Source organism: Canis lupus, chromosome X, assembly GCF_011100685.1.
Source record: "Canis lupus familiaris isolate Mischka breed German Shepherd chromosome X, alternate assembly UU_Cfam_GSD_1.0, whole genome shotgun sequence".
NCBI classification, from domain to species: Eukaryota; Metazoa; Chordata; class Mammalia; order Carnivora; family Canidae; genus Canis; species Canis lupus.
In genome coordinates this window covers 47,397,274-47,415,407 of record NC_049260.1, presented here as the reverse complement: position 1 = coordinate 47,415,407, position 18,134 = coordinate 47,397,274, and the positions used below count along the sequence as shown (strand labels likewise).

The 18,134-nt window shown below is 36.3% G+C and overlaps 1 pseudogene; it reads right to left on the bottom strand.

Moving 5' to 3' along the window:
• Positions 1-379: 379 nt before the first annotated feature.
• On the bottom strand, positions 380-1,792 carry LOC612669 (annotated as a pseudogene).
• Positions 1,793-18,134: the final 16,342 nt, after the last annotated feature.

Genomic DNA, 18,134 nt, shown 5'->3' with positions numbered 1-18,134 from the left:
ACAATTGCTTGGGGAAACATTCTCCTTATACATTTCCCTGAAAGCTCCTCTCTCTCTTGCCCTTTATTACAACTCTGTTCCCTCCATAGTATCCATGATCTATTTCTCCCCTAAAGCATATCTCTGCACTTCCTACCTTCTTGAATGTGGCCTCTTTTCTCCCTTTATTTTTTTCCGCATATAATAAATACTTTATTAGCCAATTGCAAAGATGCAAGAAAAACATTTAAACAGAATGTTTTATTGACTTTAAGTCAGCTGGGAACAAAAACCTGTATTTATGTTCTAAGACATTTTATCTCATTGGGAAAAAAAAGATAAATGTTATATTAGAGATTTTTGACTTTCATGTGTTTGCTGCTCTGGGTTGAGAAAACGTTCAGCTCTTCCCTGAAAGATGTGTTTCAGTATTACAACTCATCAACAAAGGTGTATGTCCCAAATTTCCACTTGCTGCCATTGACTTCTGACCAGAAACAAACTTCTTTGCAGCATTCACGATATCAGTATCAGCTACGGAATCAATCTGCTGAAGGACTGTGGCTGGCGGCATGTACGACCCAGCAACCAGCACCTGGGACCCGACTTCATCTAGGAACCCCTCAGAAGACTCCACTGACATTAGGTAGGCAGCTTTCAGCTTGTTCTTGGCAACTTGGACATCTACACTGGAAAGGTTTCCTTGAGCAACTGTTTTTACTTGATTATAGGCAGCCTTGATAACATCTCCAGCTGCAGCAGCCTGTGAGATGGTGTAAATCCCAAAGAGTCCAGAATCAGAGTAACTGGCATTAAAAGCAGAAACATCAAATGGCTGGTGAACTCCCTTGGCAACAGCCTGGTATAGGGAACTGGTGGGATTGCTGCCCCTCTTGACATGTGGTCCAGCACCAAGGACATACTGGAGAACACTAAATGCATTTGCTTCTGTACTTCCTGTAGCAGCACCTTCTGCTACAAGAGCTGCATGAACAAGACTGTCTCCATTCTGCTCTCGGATTTCACCTCCACGGTATCTGGCCTTTGCACCAGGTAAACCAAGCCTGCCCCTCATGTTGAGAAACTGTTCCACAACTTGCTTTAGAACAGGGTGACTCACACCAAGTCCAATAAAAGCCATTCTTGCACTTGTGAAATGGTTCTGAACATAGTAATGCAACTCATCTGGTGTCACTTTTCCAATCCTGTAGTCAGGACATATAGGGAATTAGCCAAGGAATTTCGGTAAGCTGCAGCATGCAAATTTTCAAGGACATGAGCCTGTGGGTTCTAAAAAGCCACAGCTTTGTCAATCCCTGAAGGGCAGCCGTCCCAATGATGAAATTCTGGTGATGTGGTGACATTGAGCAGAACTCCATTAGAATATCAACATCATCCCACAGGCATTCCACAGTGTAGGCCGTATTTTCCCTGGTTGAAGTCACACTTAATTTACCACCAACTGCTTCAATTCCACGGGTTATCTTGAAAGATGAAGCTCCTTTTTTAGTCAAACTGGATGCAAGACGAAGCAAATGAGAGGTTCCTAAGTGGTTGGAGTCCTCATATCTACTGCCTGCTTTAATAAACCAATTCTTGATGCAGGAGCATAGTTTTCCAGAGAAGCAATGACTAAGCCATTTGGTAATTTGGTAAACTCAAGGTTCTGAGGATGTAAAGGCACTCCTGCAGGGGCAGCTGTGGCTTTCACTTTGGGAGCAACTTTCAGGGAATAAAATCTTGAGACGGACCCGGCTCTCCTTAGCAGCTTCATGGCTCAAGATTGCTCTGCTCCACAGGACCCGCCGGCTTGAAGGACTCTTTTCTCCCTTTAGTTGTAGGCTTTGTTTTGTCAGACTTCAGGTCATTTTCAGGGGTATTTAGGATGATTTGAGAGTTGTATAATTGTGGTGATGGGACAAGAGAGCATAGGATTCTCCTATTCTGCTGCCATCTTAGTCTCACCTATTCTATTGTAATTCTGCTAATTGTTTTGCTTTGTATTATACTATGGACTTGAGTGGTATTTCAGTAGTTATGAATAGACTAGAACAATATAAATAGGGAAATGGCAATAATTAGAAAACTGCGACATTAATTCCAAATAGAAAGTGAACAACTATGCAGGTGAATTGGCCAAGTTTTCCATTTGTAAGGGTAAAATGGTTTCATGTTCTTTGTTCAATAAAGAGGAAGGAGGTCATTTTATCTTCACCCTATCTTCTTTAGAGTATTGCCTTGAAACATAATAGGCTTACTAAGATGCCTGGCCTTTGAATTTTACAGTGCAAAGTCATGGGTCTTGTGACCTGTGGAACTATAAATATATACCTCTGAATGTTTTCACAAGGTATACAGAATACATTTATGAGGTGCAAGTATATGTCTCTCAAGATGGTAAGAAAAGTTTCAACTTTCTAAATCGTTCTTTTTTCTAAGTTCCTATATACAGTGTGTGAAATTCTATGCTGATGTTATTCAAGTTTTTGTGCTACTTCTACATGAATGCAAATCTGTAATGCTTACTAATAAATTGTGTTGAGGATCTTTTGTTGGCAAGATTATTTTATTTCTCCAACAAGCTCTGCTAATCTGCTACAAGAGGTTGGTGTGAGACAATTCAAAATTATCTACTTCCCAGGTTTCTTGGTGATACAGAAGTTAGTAACTGGTTAAATTTATAATTAATATGTATATTCGCTAATACTTAAGTGAAATATTTTTATAAAAATACAACTGCATGCAATATTTCCATTTTTCAGGAAAAAGAGTAGTTTTATCCCAAAGGAGTGATATTTTTTTCTTTTGGTCTCCAAACCTCTTTGTGCTTCTTAAGTAGATTTTCTGTGGGCTATAACTATTGATGTTTACTCTATTGGAAATTGAAACTGAGAAGTATTTTATTGTTTACTTTTTGGCTTATTTGAAGACAGTAATAGTAAATGATGTATACACTGAATGTTAATATCTTAGTGATATGAAATTAATTCTGATCTTCTTTATCTACTGACACTAATCCTAAAATAAAGTGTCAGCCTGTTTTAAAATATGAATGACTATAATGAAGGATAAAATTTGGGAGTGAATTTTATTTATCTTAGTTTACAATACTTGAGCTTGAAAAACTATGAAATATTTTAAAATCTTAACAAAATTTGCTCCAGTTTGATCGCCTTATTTTCTTGATTTACTGTTTACTGACTTCACCTACAATGTCAAAGGTTACTCTGGGGTGGTGTGTGTGTGTGTGTGTGTGTGTGTGTGTGTGTAATCTGACTAGATAGCAAAGATTTTGTGTCTTACCAGAAAAAACTTCTATGGTTTATGATGATATTCATTTTTTAAGATTTTATTTATTTATTCATGAGAGACACAGAGAGAGGAGAGACATAGGCAGAGGAGAAGCAGGCTTCCTGCGGGTAGCCTGATGTGGGACTTGATCCCAGGACCTCGGGATCACAACTTGAGCCAAAGGAAGATGCTCAACCACTGAGCCACCCAGGTTATCCTATGGTGATTTTCTTTTGTTTGTTTTTTTAAAAAGATTTTATTTATTTATTAATGAGAGACAGAAAGAGAGAGAGAGAGAGAAGCAGAGACATAGGCAGAGGGAGAAGCAGGCTCCATGCAGGCAGTCCGATGTGGGACTCGATCCCAGGACTCCAGGATCATGCACTGAACCAAAGGCAGATGTTCAACCAACCTATGGCGATTTTCTTATGTCTCTGTCTAAGAAAAGAGAAATTCTCTTTACAATCATCATATCTTCTATGTTTATTTTTAAATATTTTATTATCACTTTAAAATGACTAGCAAAGTACTGTTTCTCAGGCAATCATTATCCAATTCCTATCTTAAGCATTCAAATCTTCTGACATCTTTTGATTTTCTCCTGCCCAAAATTGACTCAATATTGAATAAAATAAAATAAAACTGTTGGGATATCTTTTGCAACTAAAACTGCTCCTTCATGTCATAAAAAGAGAAATGCTTAAAATAATTAGGTTTATTTAATATGTTACTATCAATGAGATGCATGGGATGTGATGTCAGATAAGAAGTGTTGCTTAGTCTTCCCTAGTATAAATGTATATGGGTCAACTATCAATAGAAATATTTCAGAAGTGTATGCTGCATGGGAAGTTTCTAGAAATTTATCAGTGTCTTCACTGTCCATGATATGTTTCTATTTATCAGAGTCCTGGTACTGTTTTGCCTGATATTAGGCAACAAAAATACAGATTTAATTTTAATCTGATTTACAGATCAGTTTTAATATATAGATCTATTCCAGACTATCTTAATCTGTTTACATGGTATTGTTGATAAATTCTTGGCATATTCTACAATATGCTTATTATATTCATGGTATAATTGTCTCAGAATTATTAATTAATTATTATTAATTTGGATCTCAAGATATTTTCCTGTGTAAATATTGCTCATCCATTAAAAAATTGTGGTAAAATATCCGTAACATAAAATTTACCATCTTAACCATTTTTAAGTGTAATTCAGTAGTATTATTTACATTCATGTGCTACCATCCTCACCATCCATCCAAAGAACACTTTTTAACCTGTGAAACTGAAATTCCATATATATTAAGCAGTTTATTCCCAGTCCTTGGCTACTACCATTCTACTTTCTGTCTCTATGAATTTGATTATTCTAGATACCTCATATAAGTGGAATCATATGATATCTATCTTTTACTGAATGGGTTACTTTACTCACCGTAATGTAAACAAGTTTCAACTATATTGTAGCATGTGTCACAATTTCCTTTCTAAGCCTGAATATTATTGCATTATATGTTTATACCACATTTTGTTTAATCATTCATCCATCAGTGGGCACTTGGTTTGCTTCCCCTTTTTGGCTATTGTGAATAATGATACTATGATCATGGGTATACAAAAATCTCTTAGAGTACCTGTTTTCAATTCTTCTGTGTATATACCCAAAAGTAGAATTGTGGAATTATATAGTAATTCCATTTAATTATTTATTTTTTAATTTAAATTCAATTAACCAACATATAGATGTACTATATGTATTACATGTAGTAATTAAGTAATTGTAAATGTAGAGTTTAGTAATTCATCAGTTGCATATAAGACCCAATGCTTGGGAATGAACAAGAGTAGAGTTTAGTAATTCATCAGTTGCATATAAGACCCAATGCTTGGGAATGAACAAGGGTTAGTGGAAAGGGAGGTGGGCGGGGGGATGGGGTGACTGGGTGACAGGCACTAAGGGGGGCACTTGACGGGATGAGCACTGGGTGTTATACTATATGTTGGCAAATTGAACTGCAATTAAAAATATACAAAAAACCCAGTTCTCAGCACATCAGATGCCCTCCTTAAATTTTTTTTAGCAACTGTCATGCTGTTTTCCATCATGACTACACCATTTTATATTCTCATTGGCAGTGCACAAGGATTCCAATTTCTCCACATCCTCAACAACCCTTGTTATTTTCTGTTGTGTTTTTTTGTAATATCCATCCTAATTGGTGTAAAATTATATTTCATTGTGATTTTCATTTCAGTTACACAATGGTTAGTGATGTTGAGCACCTATTCATGTGCTTATTGGTCAGTTGTGTATTATTGTTGGAGAAATGTCTATTGCTTTTCTGTTTTTAATTGAGTTTTAAGCCCTTTGCTCACCTTTTTTTAAAAGATTTTGTTCATTTATTCATGAGAGACCCAGAAAGAGAGAGGCAGAGACACAGGCAGAGGAAGAAGCAGGCTCCATGCAGAAAGCCTAATGAGGAACTTGATCCTGGGACCCGAGGACCACAACCAGGCCAAGGGCAGATGCTCAACCGCTGCACCAGCCAGGCATCCCATTTTTTAATTGAGTTTTTTGTTGCTGAGTTCTAGGAATTATTTATATATTCTTGATACTAATCTCTCACCAGATATATGATTTGCAGACCTTTCTCCCATTCTATAGATTGCCTTTCCAGTCTGTTGATTGTGTCATTTGATGCACCAAAGTTTTGAATTTTAATGTGATATGATTTATTTTTTTGTTGCCTTTACTTTTGGAATCATAGCCAAGAAATTCTTAAATTTAATAAATTTATTTTATGTAAAATAAATTTGTTTTTAAAAAGATTGTATGTATTTATTCATGACAGACACAGAGAGAGAGGCACAGATGTAGGCAGAGAGAGAAGCAGAGAGAGAAGCAGGCTCCACAGGGAGTCTGATGTGGGACTCAATCCCAGGACTCCAAGATCATGCCCTGGACCAAAGGCAGGTGCTTAACCGCTGAGCCATCCAGGCGTCCCTGTAAAATAAATTTGCAAATTAAACTATAAATCCAATATCATGGAATATATACCTGTTTTCTTCTAAGAATTTTATAATTTTAGGTCTTATGTGCAGGTTTTTTGAATAAATTTTTGCATATGGTTAAGGTAAGGGTCCAACTTCATTCTTTTGCATATGGATATCCAGTTCTTCCATCATTTGTTCATAAGACTGTTCTTTTCATATTGAGTGGTCTTGGCACCCTTTCAAAAATCATTATACCATATATGTCAGGGTTTATTTCTGGACTCTATTCTATTACATTGATCTATATGTCTCTATGCTGTTTTGATTACTGTAACTTTGTAGGACATTGAAATCAGGAAGTGGGGCATCTCAACTTTGTCCTTTTTTTCAAGATTGTTTTGATGATTTAGGTTCCCTTGAGATTTCATATAAATTTTAGCATGGGATTTTCAATTTCCAGAAATAACACTACTGGGATTTTGGAAGAGATTGTAGTAAATTAATAGATTGGTTTAGATAATGTTGACATGTTTACAATATTGTCTTTCAATCCATAGAAAGAAAATGGCCTTCCATATATTGGTGTATTCTTTAATTTCTTTCCACAATATATTGAGGTTCTCAGGTGTATATCTTTTGTAGTTCTCAGGTGTATATCTTTTGTATCCTTGGTTAAGTTTATCCTTAAGTATTTTATTCTTTTTTAAATGCTTTTGTAAATAGAATTGTTTTCTCAAATATCTTTTCAGATTATTCATTGTTAATATATATAGACGCAATGATTTTTGTGTGTTGATTTTGTACCTTGTAGTTTTCCTGAATCCATTTGTTAGTTTTAACAGTCCGTGTGTGTGTGTGTGTGTGTGTGTGTGTGTGTGTGTGTGTGTTTGGTGGGGGCTGTTAGGGTTTTCCACATATAAGAAATAAATGTTTTCTATGAAGAGAGATCATTTTACTTATCTTTCAAATTTGGATTTTTTTTTCTTTTTGCCTAATTTCTCTGGCTAAGACTTCCAGTACTATGCTGCGTAGAGGTGGTGAAAGCAGACATTCTTGTGTTGTCCCTGATTATAGAAGAAAAATTTCAGTCCTTTACCATTAAGTAAGATGTATGGTCTTTTTGTATATGGTCTTTATTATGTTGAGACAGTCTCCTTCTATTTACAATTTAAATATTTTGATCATGAAAGGGTGTTCAGTTTTGTCAAATATTTTTTCCTGCATCATTTGGGATGATCATGTGGGTTTTTTTTCATTTCTTTTTTTCATTTTGTTTTTTTTTATTTCATTGTTCATGTGGTATATTTTAGTGATTGAGATTTTTATGTTTAATCATCTTTGAATTTCACAAATAAATCTCACTTGGTCATGGTGTATAATCTTTTTAATGTGCTGTCGATATTTTTGACATTTCCCTTTTTTATAAAGGATTTTATTTATTTATTCATGGGAGACACAGAGAAAGAGGCAGAGACACAGGAGGAAAGAGAAACAGGCTCCCCATAGGGACCCCGAGGTGGGACTCAGTCCCAGAACCCTGGGATCATGCCCTGAGCTGAAGGCAGGTGCTCATCCATTGAGCCACCCAGTGTCCCCTTTTTTGACATTTCTAAGCAAGTTTTAATAAACACTCAAAGAACAAGTAATTTCAATCTTATATAAACTCTGAGAAAAGAAAAATAGGAAACACTAACTCATTTATGAAAGTAGACTAATCAAGACATCAAAACCAAAGGGACGATGATAAATTATACACTAAACTGACTCATAAACATAGATTTAAAAATATTAAATAAAATATTATCAAATTTAATCCTGCAGTGAATAAGAAAATAGCATACAATGACCGACCTATAGGAAGACAAGGCTGATTTAACATTAAGCAATCTATTAGTATAATTTGCCACATTAACCAACTAAGGGAGAAAAACTATAAGCTCTTCTTTTTTTGTGCTGTTGAATTTTGTTTGCTATTGTGTTGTTGAGAATTTTTGTATCAATGTTCATCGAAAATATTGATCTGTAATTTTTTATAGTGTCTTTGGCTATTGCTGGGTCATAGGGCAGATCTATTTTTAACGCTTTGAGGAACCTCCACACAGTTTTCCAGAGTGGCTGCACCAGTTCCCATTCCCACCAACAGTTGCAAGATGGTTCCCTTTTCCTCATATCCTCTCCCAACATTTGTTGTTTCCTGCCTTGTTAATGTTCCCCAATCTCACTGGTGTGAGGTGGTATCTCATTGTGGTTTTGATTTGTATTTCCCTGATAGCAAGTGATGCGGAGCATTCTCTCATGTGCTTGTTGGCCATGTCTATGTCTTCCTTATTGAAATTTAGTTTATCTAATTTTTAGCATATAATTGTTAATAATAGTCTCATATATTTATGTAATCTGTTGTAATGTCCACTCTTAATTTCAGATTTAAGTTATCTGGATTTTTGCTGTTTTTTTCTTAATATAGCTAAAGGTTGTCAATTTTCTTATCTTTTTAAAAAACCAACTCTTGGCTTCATTGATTTTCTCTGATTTTTTTCTTTATCTCTTCTTTCATTTATTCTTTCTCTCCTTCTTATATCTTTGGGTTTATTTTCTCCCCCCCCCCCGCTTTAATTCCTTAAGGTATAAAGTTATATTGTTTATTTGAGATCACCAGTCTTTTCTTATTTATTTTTATTTTTTTAAAGATTTTATTTATTTATTCATGAGCGACACACAGAGAGAGGCAGAGACACAGGCAGAGGGAGAAGCAGGCCCCATGCAGGGAGCCCAATGTAGGACTCGATCTCGGGTCTCCAGGATCATGCCCTGGGCTGAAGGCAGGCACTAAACCACTGAGCCATCCAGGGATTTCCACCCCCCAGTCTTTTTTTTATGTGAGTGCTTGGAGCCATAAATTACCCTCTGAGCACTGTGTTTGCTGCATCCCAGGCATTAGTTTTGTTATGTTGTGTTTTATTTAATTTGTTTCAAGATATATTCCAATTCACTTGTGATTTCTTCTTTGGCCCACTGATTAAGGATGTGTTAATTTCCATGTATTGTGAATTTTCTAGTTTTCTTTCTGCTATTGATTTCTAGTTCCACTCCTTTTGATTAAAAAATACCTTGTAAAATTTCAATCTTTTAAGATTCATTTTGTGGCCTAAGTCTATTTTGGAGAATGTTTCGTGTGCACTTGAAAAAAAAAAAAAAACATGTACTATCCTATTGTTTGATGGAGTATTCTGTGTTATCCATCTATCTTTATAATTTAAATGTAATGTTAATTGCCACCTTTTCAAAAAGTAAATTCATTTTTTTAGATAATTTAATAATTGTTTGAATTGACTTTATTATCGTGTTTTGAATTCCACAAAACACAACGAATTGCCATTTTAGCTTCATTATTCTTGTTACGACCTTTCACCAGATCTTTTACTTTTGAAAATTATTAGTAACAAATTAACCACAGCCATTTTATCTTGTCATCTACAAAAGTTTTTTTTCTTTGTTGTTTCATTTATAGAGTGAAGGCAGAGTAGATTTAGCATAATTCCTAAGAGCCTTAGTATTTTCAGAACAGTTAAGTGAGCACTGGCTTTAATTTAATGCCATCAGCTTCATTAACCTCTAACAAGAGGGTCAGCCTGTCCTTTGAAGTTTTGAAGCCAGAAATCTAGCTATGAAAGTTCTAGATGGCATCATCTTCCACTAGAAGACTGTTGTGTCTGCATTGATAATCTTTTTTTTAGTGTCGTCACCTTTATTATCTTAGCTAAATTTTCTACATAACTTGTTGCAGCCTCTACACCAGAATTTGCTGCTTGACTTTGCATTTTTATGTTATAGAGATGGCATCTTTCTTTAAGCCTCATGAATCAACCTTTGCTAGCTTCAAACTTTTCTTCTGAAAAAAAAAACAAAAACAAACTTTTCTTCTGTAGTTTCCTCACATCTCTCAGCCAGATGTGAAGAAAAGTTGAAGAAAGGGCCTTTCTCTGGATTAGGCTGTGGCTTAAAAGAATGTTGTGGCTGGTTTGATCCTCTATCCAGACCACTAAAACTTTCTCCATATCAGCAATAAGGCTGTTTCATTTTCTTAATCATTCATGTGATCACTGGAGTAACACTTTTCATTTCCTTCAAGAATATTTTCTTTTCATTAATAAGTTGGCTATGTGACACAAAAGGCCTAACTTTCTGCCTATCTTGATTTTTGACATGCATTCCTCACAAAGCTTAATCACTTCTAGCTATTTATTTATTTATTTATTTATTTATTTATTTAGTATTTATTTATTTAAAGATTTATTCATTTATTCATGGGGTGGGGGGCAGACATATAGGCAGAGGGAGAAGCAGGCTCCTCACAGGGAGCCCAATGTGGGACTTGATCCCGGATCCTGGGATCATGCCCTGAGCTGAAGGCAGATGCCCAACCACTGAGTCACCCAGACATCCCTAGCTTTTGATTTATAGGGAAAGACATGCTACTTTTCCTTTTAAAGTAGGTTAATTGGTCTAATTTCAGTATTTTCGTGTCTCAGGGAGTAGGGAGGCCCAAGAGAGGTGGGAGACAAGCTTTGGTGGAGCAGTCAGAACAAACACAACATTTACAGATTAAGTTCACCATCCTATATAGGTAGGTCCATCATAGCCTAAAACAATTACAACAGTAACATCAAAGATCATCATACCAAATATAATAATAATGAAAATGTTTGAAATATTGAAAGAATTGCCAAAATGTGAAACAGATGGGAAATGAGCAAATGCTGTTAGAAAAAAAATGGCCCCGATAGACCATTGCTCAATGTAGGGCTGTCACAAACCTTCTATTGGTAAAACAAACTAGTAAACAAACAAAAAAAAAACAGCACAATGTCTGCAAAGTGTGAAAAAAGGAGGTATGCATATATTTATTTGATCTTCTTGGGGCTCTTCATCTTAAAGTGAGATGGCCATCTGCTTGCTATCTTTATAATCATGGAGGAAACTGAAGCTGGGCTTAGGGGGCAACATGATGGAAAGAAGGCTGAATAACTGAGTTCCAAGTTTTAAACACACATTTGTTACTTCTTCTTTTCAAAAGCTCCTTCATGAGTGTGCAGTGACCAGTGTTGCTGGTAATGGTGACAGTGGCACACTTGCAACTCTTATTGCCAGTATTAGTTTTGACAGCTAGCACATATACAAAGTCACCTCAGCTCATTCTGAGTATTGCAAAGAGTGAGGCTATAGGTTTGGAATGATTGGGAGGAAGCCAAGTCATCTCCTAGAAAGCTTGAGTTAGCGAATGTCACTGCCCCCAGGTGCCACCTGGTGGCCCAACAACACCTTCCTCTTTTCTCAGTCTTTGCTCTGAAAACTCATTGGAGACCAGTAAAGCTGTTCCCAACACTGCCAAGAGTGAAGAAACTGGAGCCTCAGATCCTGAACCTGCCCTTCCCTTACTCCTCACCCTTCCCTGTCCTTGCCATCCTTCTTAAACCTTGCATTCCTGCTACTCCCCTCAACCCTGTCCTGTCATGGATAACCCAGAATTCTATCTGGTTGTCATTTTTGAACCCGGACTTTTAGCCACACTGCCATCAGCCTATTGTTCCCATCAGCTGTTGTTGCTGCCTCTGTTGCCTTCTTGGTAAAGTTAGTATTCAAAGACCTGAAAAGCAAATCCTTCAAATCCTTAGAAAGAATCCATCTTTGGCAAAATGTCCTATTGGGTAATTTTAATGTTGCTCAAAAAAAAAAAAAATAAAGACTCAGCATTTAGATTATCTTTACAATGCTATGGTACCATTTCATCCTTTTGTCTTCCTGGCAGGATGATGCATCTGTATTTGTGAAGTAGCCTGTGTTCTACAAAGCAGGTTTCCTCATTTACTACCAGGAAAAAAAAGTGCTAGGCAAAAGCTAGATTTCAAAAATACGTAAACTTAAAAAAAAAAATTAAGACATAAAAATAATGAAAAAAAAGAGTGCCTGGAATGAATAACCATCAGATGAAACTTTTTCCAAAAAAGGATACTAAAAGTGACACACTAGTTGGAGAAAATGATTACTAGTCTTCTTCACAGTGCCCCACCTTCCCTATCAAGTACATGTCTTTGAAGCATATTTAGCAGCAAAGATAGCAAATCAAAGGCAGTTTGCCTACAGGTACAGAACTGTGGCTTCTTGAAGAATTAGAGAAAGGAATAACTGATAGATGAGTTTGACAAAAATACTGTTAGTGTACTTACAGATGAAGAAAAGATGAAATCTCTTTGAAGAAAGGCAAATAAAAGAACTATGTAAATGTTACCTACAATAACTGACTTTCTCATTCAAGACAACGCTCAAATTGAGGTTACAAATGCAAGTCAGGATCAGTGGATGATGACGTTAGCTTAGATTAACATAATCCTGTACCATCCATATATTTTCTCATTTTGCTCAACATAAAAGTGTGTATCCAAATAATTACAGGAAAAAAACATCATTTACAAATTTAGTGAGAAGAAAGCAAGCAGCAAACATAAAGGAAAGTATATCTATCAACTGTACACTAGGTCTGACAATAAGTGCTTTCAAGAAGTGCTTTACAAAGTTTCAGTTAATGTAGTGAATGGTGAATATCACTTGCTCCCCCAAAAACTGACTTTGAAGCCCCCCAAGGGGCAGATTAATAATATCCATGAAAGAACTGATGATGCCATCAGTGAATAAGAAAGAGTTTAGGAGAGCAGCAGCCATGAAGGAGTCGCTTGCAGTACCAGGATACTGGTGAAAAGGAAAAGCAGAAGCAAGAAATTATCCTGAAGATCTGCCTTTATCTGAATGAGCTGAGGTAACTAAAGAAGGTCCATGCCTTATCACTGCTTTTACCAACCAGAGCAGAAAGTTCAGAAAAAAATCAAGTAGTTTCAAAGCTCAAGTTGCAGCAGAAAATTCAGGTTCAGGTAGAGGAAGATGACAGTGGAGTAGGAGGACCTTCGGCTTGCCTTGCCCCACAAACAACTAGATAACTATCCAGTCATCCTAAGTACCCCAGAAATACACCTAAAGTCTGACAGAACAACCTCCATAACTAAAGGGAGAGAAGAGGAAGGGCACAGATGTGGTTTAGGGGAAAAATGGATCACAGCTGCTGTGGAAGGGAGGGAGTTCTGGATTTAGAGAAGGGAAAAAGACAGAGGAGCACACATACAAGAAGAATGTTTCCCCCAAGCAACTGGTTCGGAAAATAATGGTCTGAATTTCATGAGTTCTTGCAACAAGGAGGGCTTATAGCCTGGAGTATTAAAGGTCAGCAGGCTTAGTTGGGATAGAGACCAAAAGGCATTGCAATGCTTCTGGAGAGAAAGCAGGCAAACCACCCGGGAGTACACAGCTTGGAAACAGTGACCTACAGAATGCCTGAAGCACACACTTGAAGATCATTAACTATTCTCAGAGTGCCTCCCTGAGGGGCAGCATTCACAGAGACACTTCTCTAGAAACAAAGGAGTGAGCTGGTGCCATTTCCCTCCCCTGCCCCACAGCATAAACACAGAGAAGGAAGCAGCATGTCTCTGGCATGGCTGCCTAACTTGCATACACCAAGTCCCAGCCCCTGCACGCTGAGGAGACTGCCCTTTTCAGGCAAACTTCCTTCAATCCCAGTGTTGTGGGCCCCTCCTACAGAAGAGCAACACAAACCCTTACCCACATCATGTCTCCAGACCATAGAGTTTTGTAGGGCCTCTGGTAGGGATGGTGACAGGTCTCATCTCATAAGCAGATCAGAGCACACCCAGTTGAAACTCATCACATTCAGGCTAGGGACCAAACACTGCACACAGCAGACAAGGAGAGCTTTTGCAGATGACTGGTCTGAAGGATAGAGCAGTCAAAGCAAAACAGTGGAGCACACATAGCACACAATAGAGGCACTCCCTGAAGTACCAGGCCCTGGACACTACATGACTTCTTCATAAGGCCATTACTTTCAAAAGCAGGAGACAAATGTATTTTCTAACACAGAGAAGATGGCAGAGACTTAGGCAAACTTCTAAGACAGAGAAATGTATCCCAAATGAAAGAATCAGATAAGGGCACTGTCACAGATCTAAGCAAAATAAATATAAGTAACATGCCTGATGGAGAATTTAAGGCAATAACCATTAAGGGTGTTTACTGGGCTTGAGAAAAGAAGACATCAGTGATATCATTACCACAGAGATAGAAGAGTTAAAGGAGAATCTATCAGAGATGAAGAGTGAAATAAATGAGATTGGAAACAGACTTGAGGCAATGAACAGCAGGCTGGAAGAAGTAGAGGAACAAATTAGTGACCTAGAAGAGAATTTAATGGAAAGTAATGGAGCTCAACAAAAGAAAGAAACAAGTATTATGCAACATGTGAATAGACTTGAGGTATTCAGTGACTCCATCAACATAATAACATTCATATTATAGGAGTCCAAGAAGAAGAGGAAAGAGAAAAAGTGGCAAAAAATTTATTTGAGGAAAATATAGCTGAAAACTTCCTTAATCTGAGGAAGGAAATGGACATCCAGATCCAGGAGGCATATAGAACTCCCACAAAGTCAACAAAAAGAGTTCAACACCAAGATATATTGTAATTAAATTTGCAAAAATATACTGACAAAAAATATCTTAAGAGCAGCAAGACAAAAGAAGTCTTTAAATTACAAAAGAAAACCCATAAAGATAGCTGGAGATTTTTTCAACAGAAACTTGGCAAGCCAGAAGAAAGTGGGTTGATATATTCAACATAAGGAAAGGAAAAATAAGTAGCTAAGACTACCCTATCAAGCAAGGCAATCATTTAGAATAGAAGGAGAGATAAAAAGTTTTCCAAACAAAAAATTAAAGTGTTTATAACCATTAAACCAGCCCTGCAACAAATATTAAAAGGGACTCTTTGAGTGCAAAAGAGATATCAAAAGTGACAAAGACAGGAAGGGATCAGATAAAATTTCCAGAATCAATGACAAAACAAGTAATAAAATGGGATTAAATTCATATCTACCAATAATTGCTTTGAATATAAATGGACCAAACACTCCAGTCAAAAGTCATAGGGTGTCAGAATGTTTTAAAAAGACCCATCTATATGCTTACAAGAGACTCATCTTAAAGACACAAGCAGATCCAAAGTGGGGGAAGGAAAATTGTTTATCATGTGAATAGATGTGAAAAGAAAGTGGGATACTCTCCAGTGCAATATAAGAAATAGTAAAAGGGAAAGGAGGGAAACTGAGTGGGGAAAAATTAGAGAGGAAGACAAACCATGAGAGACTCCTAACTCTGGGAAACAAATGAAGGGTTGCAGAAGGGGAGGTGGGTGGGGGGATGGGGTAACTGGGTGATGGGCATTAAGGAGGGCACATGATGAGACAAGCATTGGTTGATATATTTTATATTGGCAAATTGAATTTAAATAAAATATAAAACAAAAAAGAAAGCTGTAGTAGCAGTACCAGACAGACTAGACTTTAAAGAAAAGACTATAACAAGAGATAAACAAGAGTACTATATAAAAATAAAGGTACAACGCAACAAGAATATAACAATTTAAGTGCTTATTCATCCAACATGGGAACACCCAACTATATACAACAATAACCAATATAAAGGAATTAATCAATAATGATGCTATAATATTAGGGGACTTTACCACTCACTCACATGAATGGACATATCGTCTAAACAGAAATTCAATGAGGAAACAAAGGCTTTGAATGACACACTGGACCAGATGGACTTAACAGATATATTCAGAACATTCCATCCTAAAACAGCAGAATGCGAATTCTCTTCAAGTGCACATAGAACATTCTCCAAGGTAGATCACAAAACAGGGTTCAACAAATATAAAAAGATTGAGGTCATACCATGCAACTTTTCAGAACACAATGCTATGAAACTAGAAAGTCAGGCAGAAGAAAAAAATCTGGAAAACCACAAATACATGTAGGTTAAATAACATGTGATTAAACATTGAATCAGGCAATCACAAAATCAGAGAGGAAATCAAAAATTACATGGAAACAAATGAAAATGAAAACACAATGGTCCAAAACCCCTGGAATGCAGGAAAAGTGATCCTAAGAGAGAAGTATGTGACAATATAGGCCTACTTGAAGAAGTAAGAAAAATCTCAAATAAACCACCAATCTTAAACCTAAGGAGCTAGGAAAAGAATGACGAATGAAGCTGAAAGCCAGTAGAAGGAAGGAAATGGTAATGATTAGAGAAGAAATAAATGATACAGAAACATAAAAAAAAAAACAATAGAAGAGATCAATGAACCAGGAGCTGGTTCTTTGGAAAAAAAAATTGTAAACCTCTAGGCAGGTTTTTCTAAAAGACAAAAGGACCCAAATAATAAAATCACAAATGAAAGAGGAGAAATAACACCACCACAGAAACACAAACAATTATGAGAGAATATTATGAATAACTATATGCCAACAAATTGGGACAGCCTGGAAGAAATGGGTAAATTCATATAAATATGTAAACAACAAAACACCATGAAAAACTCATAGCTAATATCATCCTTAATGGAGAAAACCTGAGAGTTTTTCTCTATGGTCAGGACCATATGAGAGTGGATATAAAGGTCATGTCCACTCTCACCACTATTCTTTAACATAGTACTGGAAGTCCTAGCCACAGCAATCAGACAACAACAACAACAACAACAACAACAGACATCTAAGTCAGCACTGAAGATGTAAAACTTTTACTATTTGCAGATCATGAAAGACTATATTGAAAACCTGAATGACTCTACCAAAAAATTTCTAGAACTGATACATGAATTCAGTAAGGTCTCAGGATACAAATCTATATACAGAAATCTGTTGCACTTCTATATACCAATAAAAAAGCAAGAGAAATTAAGGAATCTATCCTATTTACAATTACACCCCAAACAAGAAGATACCTAGGAATAAAGCTAACAAAAGAAGTGGAAGACCTGTACTTTGAAAAGCACTGATGGAAGAATTTGAAGATGACACAAAGAAATGGAAAGACATTCCATGTTCATGGATTGGAAGAACAAATACTGTTAAAGTATCTATACTGTCCAAAGCAATCTACACGTTTAAAGGAATCCCTGTCAAAATCCCAACAGCATTTTTCCGAGAGCTAGAACAAATAGTCCTAAAATTTGCGTATGGAATCACAAAAGACCTCAAATAGCCAAAGAAACCTTGAAAAAGAACAGAAAACTGGAGGTGTCAGAATTCCAGACTTCAACTATATTACAAAACTGTTGTAATCAAAACAGTATGGTACCTGGACAAAAATAAAAAAAAGACATCTATGGTCAACTAATCTTTGATAAAGTACAAAAGACTATCCAGTGGGAAAATTTTTCAACAAATAGTGTTAGGAAAACTGGACAGCAACATGCAAAAGAATGAAACTAGACCACTTTCTTACACCATACACAAAAATAAATTCAAAATGTATTAAAGACCTGAATGTGTGACATGAAACCCTGAAAATCTTAGAGGAAAACATAGGCAGTAACCTCTGATATCAACCATAGGAACTGCTTTCTAGATAGGGCTCTGCAAGGGAAACAAAAGCAAAAATGAAGTATAGGGACTACATCAAAATAAAAAGTTCCTATATAGTGAAGGAAACAATCTACAAAACTAAAAGGCAACCTATGGAATGAGAGATGATATTTGCAAATGACATATCTGATAAAGGGTTAGTATTCAAAATATATAAAGAACTTATCAAACTCAATCTCCAAAAAATGAATAATCCAATTAAAAATGGGCAGAAGACATGAATAGACACTTTTCCAAAGAAGACATCCAGATGGATGGGAAGATGCTCAACATTAACTGACCATTAGGGAAATAC